The sequence below is a fragment of the Pyrus communis genome, chromosome 16, assembly GCF_963583255.1.
Source record: "Pyrus communis chromosome 16, drPyrComm1.1, whole genome shotgun sequence".
NCBI classification, from domain to species: Eukaryota; Viridiplantae; Streptophyta; class Magnoliopsida; order Rosales; family Rosaceae; genus Pyrus; species Pyrus communis.
In genome coordinates this window covers 19,599,583-19,606,003 of record NC_084818.1, presented here as the reverse complement: position 1 = coordinate 19,606,003, position 6,421 = coordinate 19,599,583, and the positions used below count along the sequence as shown (strand labels likewise).

Genomic DNA, 6,421 nt, shown 5'->3' with positions numbered 1-6,421 from the left:
GCTAATTTCGTTGACCAATTAACCGGATTAGCTAACACTTCCTGAAGAGAGATTCTTCATGCTTCACATCTCTTAACTGGAGCTGTAATAGAATTCTAGCATAGTATCCGAAATGCTATTGAATTGGATGACGAAAATGCCAAATTTCTAAATAGCTCATCATATACTTGTGATTTGTGAATGAAGATTTTGTATTCATGAATAACGATCAAATGCTTGACAATTATCGTGCTAAGTAATTATCAATCACATTTAAAATCCAGGCAGAAAAGCTTTAGAAAGATAAATAAAAAACCCATATAACTAAATAGGCTTTGAATATGCTATTAGGGCACATAATTATATACCTAAAAATGGCAACAAACCAGCTTCTTCCTCCCACGACCCGACTTTCTGAAATTTCCCAAGAAGATAAATCCATTAGCAATTGAGAGAAATTCGAGATATATATATAAATCAAGAAGCAGAGGAGCAGAATGTTCAAACCTAATTACACCAGAATCTCAAAACGACCGATGCCCCAGAAATAGCCATGCCCTATTGCTTCTCCTCGTTCCCAGTTTGCTCTGAAATGGGGGTGTGACTCATAATTTGATCTGGAATGGGAGTTTGACTTATAGGTTGATCTGCAATGGGAGTTTGAGTTATAGTTTGCTCTACAATGGGAGTTTGAATCTTGACCGAATAAAATTATTGATCAAATTTGTTCTATTTATTAATGCTTGTTCAGAGATATAATCATACCAAACAGAAAGACTCAATCCATTGCTAACATCAGCAACCCTAGTTTCCCACCAAAAGAACTTAGCTCAATAGATTTCTTAGGAAACAGTTCTTAGTCGCTGCGAACCACGAACTATGCAACCGAAACAGAACCAGATTAAATAAAAGCACTTTGAGTAAAGAAAACAAAGTGAAATCTGTTTTCCATGCAAATAATATTTTAGCTCTCCTTTCAACACTTTTGATACGTTTTATTTAAAATGGTTTCTGGAATCGGTCATCTCACAGGGTATTCTAACTCTCTTTTTCATTCATTTCACGCAAACCAATCATACATTTAAAATAGGGCTTGAATAGCCTAATATAAACTACACAAAAAAAGATTTCGAACTTGGTTTAGCGGCTGAAAAGAATTTGTGCCTCCAAATACTAATGCTTACCCATAACCTAGAATTTAAAATTAGCATTTTGTGGCATTTGGATGTGAAAACTGAAGCGGCAGGTGGCAGCAGTGGTACCAAATTACAATTCTAAATCTAGTAACAGTATCCGGTTGATAATTAACCCAGAATATAAAATCTAAATAAGTTAGAGAAAAAATCACCTCTAATCTTTGCTTCTCTTGTACTTTGGTATTATGGGGTTGACTTGTAAACGGTAGATAAAGTCCTGAAAACCGAGAATGAAAAGCATTCTTTTAGTTAACCAAAAACCATTCATAAACGGAGTAAGACATGTAAACAAAAAATAAATCTTGGAAAGCAAACATAAACAAACTTCAATCACAATTACTTTAATACATATTTGGATACAAAGGAAAATTGAATTTATTAAATTTTGATATAAAGAACATTAACTAATGCAGGAAGAACATTTGTGCCTCAATGGTGTGAGAAGTACTCAAAACAAACTTTGTGATGTGCAAACAGAAAATGATCATACTCTCCAACCTAATGCAGGAAAAACATTTGAATTCTTCCATGATATCCATGTTTTGCACATTTAAATATTTATATACCAATTGAGAATAACAATTTAAAGCCCCCACCCACGCCTTCTCCCCCACCCGAAAAATTCACCTAAAAATCACATTAACCGCCACAATTTAAGAATCCAGATTACATTTTTCAACAAAAAAGAATCAGCCTTCAATTATTAGCCTAAATATTGATTTGCAAACACAATGTAGCAAAAGAGTTGTTCAATAGCTCATTTTGGATTATAGGAAGTCGATTCAAAGAACTGAAAAAGCATAAATGAAAATATTCAAGAACCAACCTTTTTTGGAAACCACTGGTTCTAGTCTTATGATCTTTGATTCATTTAGCGAGAACCAAATTAATCTGAAATAAAAAGAAGCCTGTTAGTTAAATCAACTCAGAATTCAAAACTAATATAGATTGACAGTGAAAAAAGGTATTTGCACACACGTAATGCAAAACACACGTGTAATATACAATTGAGTAAGATACTTTGATGCCATGTGGATCATTAACTGTTCCCTTGAGCCACAGTAGATTGTTATATCAAAAGATTTGACCACACAGGTAGGCCATGCGGCTTTGGATCGATATTAGTACACTTACATGCAAAAAATTATGAAATATTGATTGGTTTATTAATAACGTGAATGAAGATTCTTGTTTTTGGCGTGCGTCAATGAATATTGTTTTGTTACGTCATTTTATTACTTAACATTATTAGTTAAATTTAAATACATAATGTTATGATGTGAGGATTATTTTGAATTTAAATCATGGATCTCTGCTCTAATCTGTGCAAACACAGCATACACATTTTAAAACAAACAATAACAATCACAAAAGAACAAACAGAGTGATGGCATAAAAATGTGGCATCATCTGCCAATGAACAAAAATCAGATGTATCATGTATTGTAGAGGAATAGATAACTGAGAATTCCATTCACATAGTGACCACCACGACAACAAAGAATAGAAGCATGAACAAAAACATGCAAAACACATACAATTTGTTTTTTGCATAGAGGTTGTAACACTGAAAAAGTAGCAGAGCAGGAGGAAAAAGAGAAATGGAGAGCAAGGTGGTAGCCAAAAGAGAAAATCAGAGTTATTAATATCTTCTTAGCTCTCCTAATTTAATAATTTAGACTCAAAATAAATTCTGTCAGATGTCTTTCTGAATCCATGTTTTGAGAAAGATGGTATTGTCCAAGAAGAGCGGGACTTTTCCTTTCTAAAAAAAGGAAGCCAACAGCAATCATGAATAAAAGTGGGTAGAGAATATAAAATTCTACTCGTCTTTTCTTGTGGCTTTGGTGGGTTTGGCAAATGGCAGCAGAAAAGCAAGAAATAATCAAATTGCACTCGAACTTACCAATTTTTTATTCAAATAAACAAAAAAAAAGGAGTTGGAATCAAACTAACCTCCGTTTTCTATATGCAGCAAACTGCATCTTGTTTTTGCCTTCGTTAGCAACATACCGTTGGCTCTGTACACACCAAAAAACACATTAAACACCTCATTCATTACTAATAACCATTTCAATTAATTAATTATTTAGACAAATTTTTCAACGATTCCAAAGCTCAGATAAAATCTGCGGGAGAAAATTGAGATTATATGCAATTGTATGTCAAATAACTGAAAAATACCATATATCCAATATTAAGTGCATACACCTATAAACTAATCTTTATATATACTTTAAAATAATACAGATCAATGTAATCTAAAACATTGAAAACATTATCATACAATTAAAGAATAACGACGCAGAAAATTTTCTTTGCATTATTTTCAGATAACTTTTCAGGCAACAACCATTTCTTTTATCCCATTTATCCAACACCACCCGCATTTCAAACAAAAAGGAAGAGTTTAATAACTAATAATTTCAGGCACTTTCCAATTCTCAGCTATGATAAAGACCATGGATAATTTATTGTGTCCATTTTCCTGCCAACTTAAGTGGCCAGAAACTGAAAATTTCTTATCAAATGTGTTAATGCTGCAATATATAGGATGACGGAGAAAATTCCAGTGAAGATTGGTTGAGGAAATTGACAATGTCACTACTCACCTTTGGAAACATGTCTTTTCTGGAAACCATTTCAAAGTGTTTAGGATCCGAAAACTCGTAATCGATTATAGTGTGCCTAAAATCAAAAAATGACCTTCACAAAAACTAACTCAAAAACCCTAAATCCCTAAACCAGAAATTCACATAATAAAAAAAAAAAAAAAAAACCCTAATTCACAAATTACCTAGTGTTTTTGACACCGGTGATGTGGTGGCGGTGGTCGCGACGGCAGTGATGGGGTTACAATAGTGAATCGTGATGGTCTGAGCTGCATAACGGCGATTGCACGAAACCACAACCACCTTCTCAAATTCTGAAATATCCATCAAAACAAAATGAGAGGAAATCAAATTTGAAAAACAAAAATATAAACTCCACTCCACTGATACAAATAAGAAATACAGAGAGTTACGAAACACGTAGCACGGTTTAGACAACCAATCTGATTTAACCACAAAATGTAATAGCAACCTATTACAATAACATTTATGGCCATTCTATATTGTAAGCACCCCCTTCCTAAACTATCTATATAGACATTTTTAGCTTGAACGATAACAATAATGTAAAAAAAATAAAAAAAGCAATCCTCGGTTTTAACCAAATTTTTTAACCACATACATCGAGTAGGACACAATAGTGGTTCATAATTATAGACTGAAATGCACAATTACTGAGTTGAAACACAACAATATTGATTAGTTATTGGTAGTGGAGTAAACTCACTGTTCTCTGTCCGGGGATAATTCGAGAGACAGAAGCTAATTTCGGAGTTCGTTCTTCTCCATGTGAATAACGGATTAGTGTGGTTTCATCCTGTTAAAGATACGAAATATGAAGCCATTCAAGCGGTTAAGATATCTAGTAATGATCGTGGAGATGCATAGCAGGAAGAAGATGTAAGATAAAAAACTTATTAGTATGAAATGAATCCAATATCCTAATGTAAAGGAAATTACTCACGGTAGAAATTCTGAATGGACAAAGTTTTGGCTTCCCTTTCCAGCTATACTTGATTAACTGGGAACCTTTTTTTAATGCAATCAGTGACTTCATGAGAGAGAGAGAGAGAGGAATATTAGGTGAAAAGTATTGCCAAATCACACAGAGATCAAAATCTTGAATATATATGTTTAACCATATCAAACATCATTTGGTGGATTCTACTCACATAAAATCACTTCAAAAAGTGGTGGCCATTCTAACAAAACGAACTCAATTAACCCAACATCTTAGTAAGTTATTAATCAGAAATATTAAAGGATACAGAGCAGATTAATGCATAGCAGTTATGTATGCAAGGAATACATAATGGTTTTTTCTTACACTCTTTGCATCGAACTTGAGCCATTTTGTTAACTAATGACATAAACATAAATTTTTATACCACATTCACAACAAATGACAACATAAACATAGAACACCAGTTCTGTATGCATACCAAATCAATTATGTTATAAATCACAACATTGACAACAAATGACATAAACATAGAATTTACAAATTACTTACCTTTCAACTCCAGGAAACTGATTTTTGGCTTAATTTTGTCAGTGTCGAATACTGACAATGGGCTTTCCAGTGACAACAGCTGGTGAGTGACCATTAAATTTGGAGTACTCATCCAACATCCATGCCATGGTCTGAACATTGGTGCCCATATCGGGTGCGGGAACATCAGTATGAGTTCCAATGAGGTCATGGATTTTCTGAGCGAAGACGCGATCAGACGCTCCAACTTGCTCAAACTTAAGTCCCTGGGGGTGCATCCGATTCCACCCTCGGCTCCACCATATGGAATGTCGGCCACAGCAGTCTTCCAGGTCATGAGTTGAGCCAGGGCATTCACTTCATCCGGATCAACCTTTAAGAAAACAAACCAACAACAAATTTGATACAGAATCCATCAACATAAGACATACACTTCGCTAAGCCCCTTGGGATTTTATCCCCTGTGATATGGTCCATATTAGCCTGCTTCTTCGTCGAAACCGACTTCACAAACACCTTCTTCTTCTGTTTTCAAATTTTCAGAAACACCTGCTTCTCTCTCTCTCTCTCTCTCTCTCTCTCTCTCTCTCTCTCTCTTCTTCCGCTCTCTGTCAGAGTCCATCCCCCCGAAACCCTCCTTGAAGGACAGCAAACGAAACTGCACACAAAAACCCTCGAATTCACTCAAAACCGAGAAGAAAAAACCCACTTTCCCACCTCTGAAATCCATCAGCCATACCTCTCCCTGCGCTGTCTTCCCCTCGGCATCTCTCTCTCTGTCTGTCTCTCTCTCTCTCTTTCTCTCTCTGTCTGTCTCTGTCTCTCCGTTTCTTCCGCTCTCTGTGAGAGCTTAATTTCCCCGAAACCATAAATGAAGGACAGCAAGTGGAACCCTTACACGGCAACCCTTTAATTCACTCAAAACCGAGAGGACAAAATTGCCCTTCCAACCTAGTCCACATATAATGGGTTTCTTGCAAATAAGGTGAAATGAAGGGGTAATTCGTCCTAAACCGTCCGGACAAAATCACCCTTATCAGTTCAAATAATATCCTTCAAACCCAGCCCAATTCTCATGGTTTTTTTGTAAATAGCGTGAAATCGAGGGGCAAACAATTGACTGTAGCCCAATGAACAGTCAA

General features: G+C 35.3%; 2 long non-coding RNA genes across 2 annotated transcripts; both read right to left on the bottom strand.

Annotated features, from left to right (window-relative positions):
- Positions 1-1,327: 1,327 nt before the first annotated feature.
- Positions 1,328-3,197, bottom strand: LOC137721490 (uncharacterized). The gene is made up of 3 exons (XR_011066645.1): positions 3,132-3,197; positions 2,002-2,066; positions 1,328-1,392 (listed from the first exon to the last, which is right to left on the bottom strand). It is a non-coding gene; the product is annotated as an uncharacterized lncRNA (long non-coding RNA).
- Positions 3,198-3,975: 778 nt separating this feature from the next.
- Positions 3,976-5,798, bottom strand: LOC137721489 (uncharacterized). The gene is made up of 4 exons (XR_011066644.1): positions 5,357-5,798; positions 4,752-4,816; positions 4,515-4,604; positions 3,976-4,101 (listed from the first exon to the last, which is right to left on the bottom strand). It is a non-coding gene; the product is annotated as an uncharacterized lncRNA (long non-coding RNA).
- Positions 5,799-6,421: the final 623 nt, after the last annotated feature.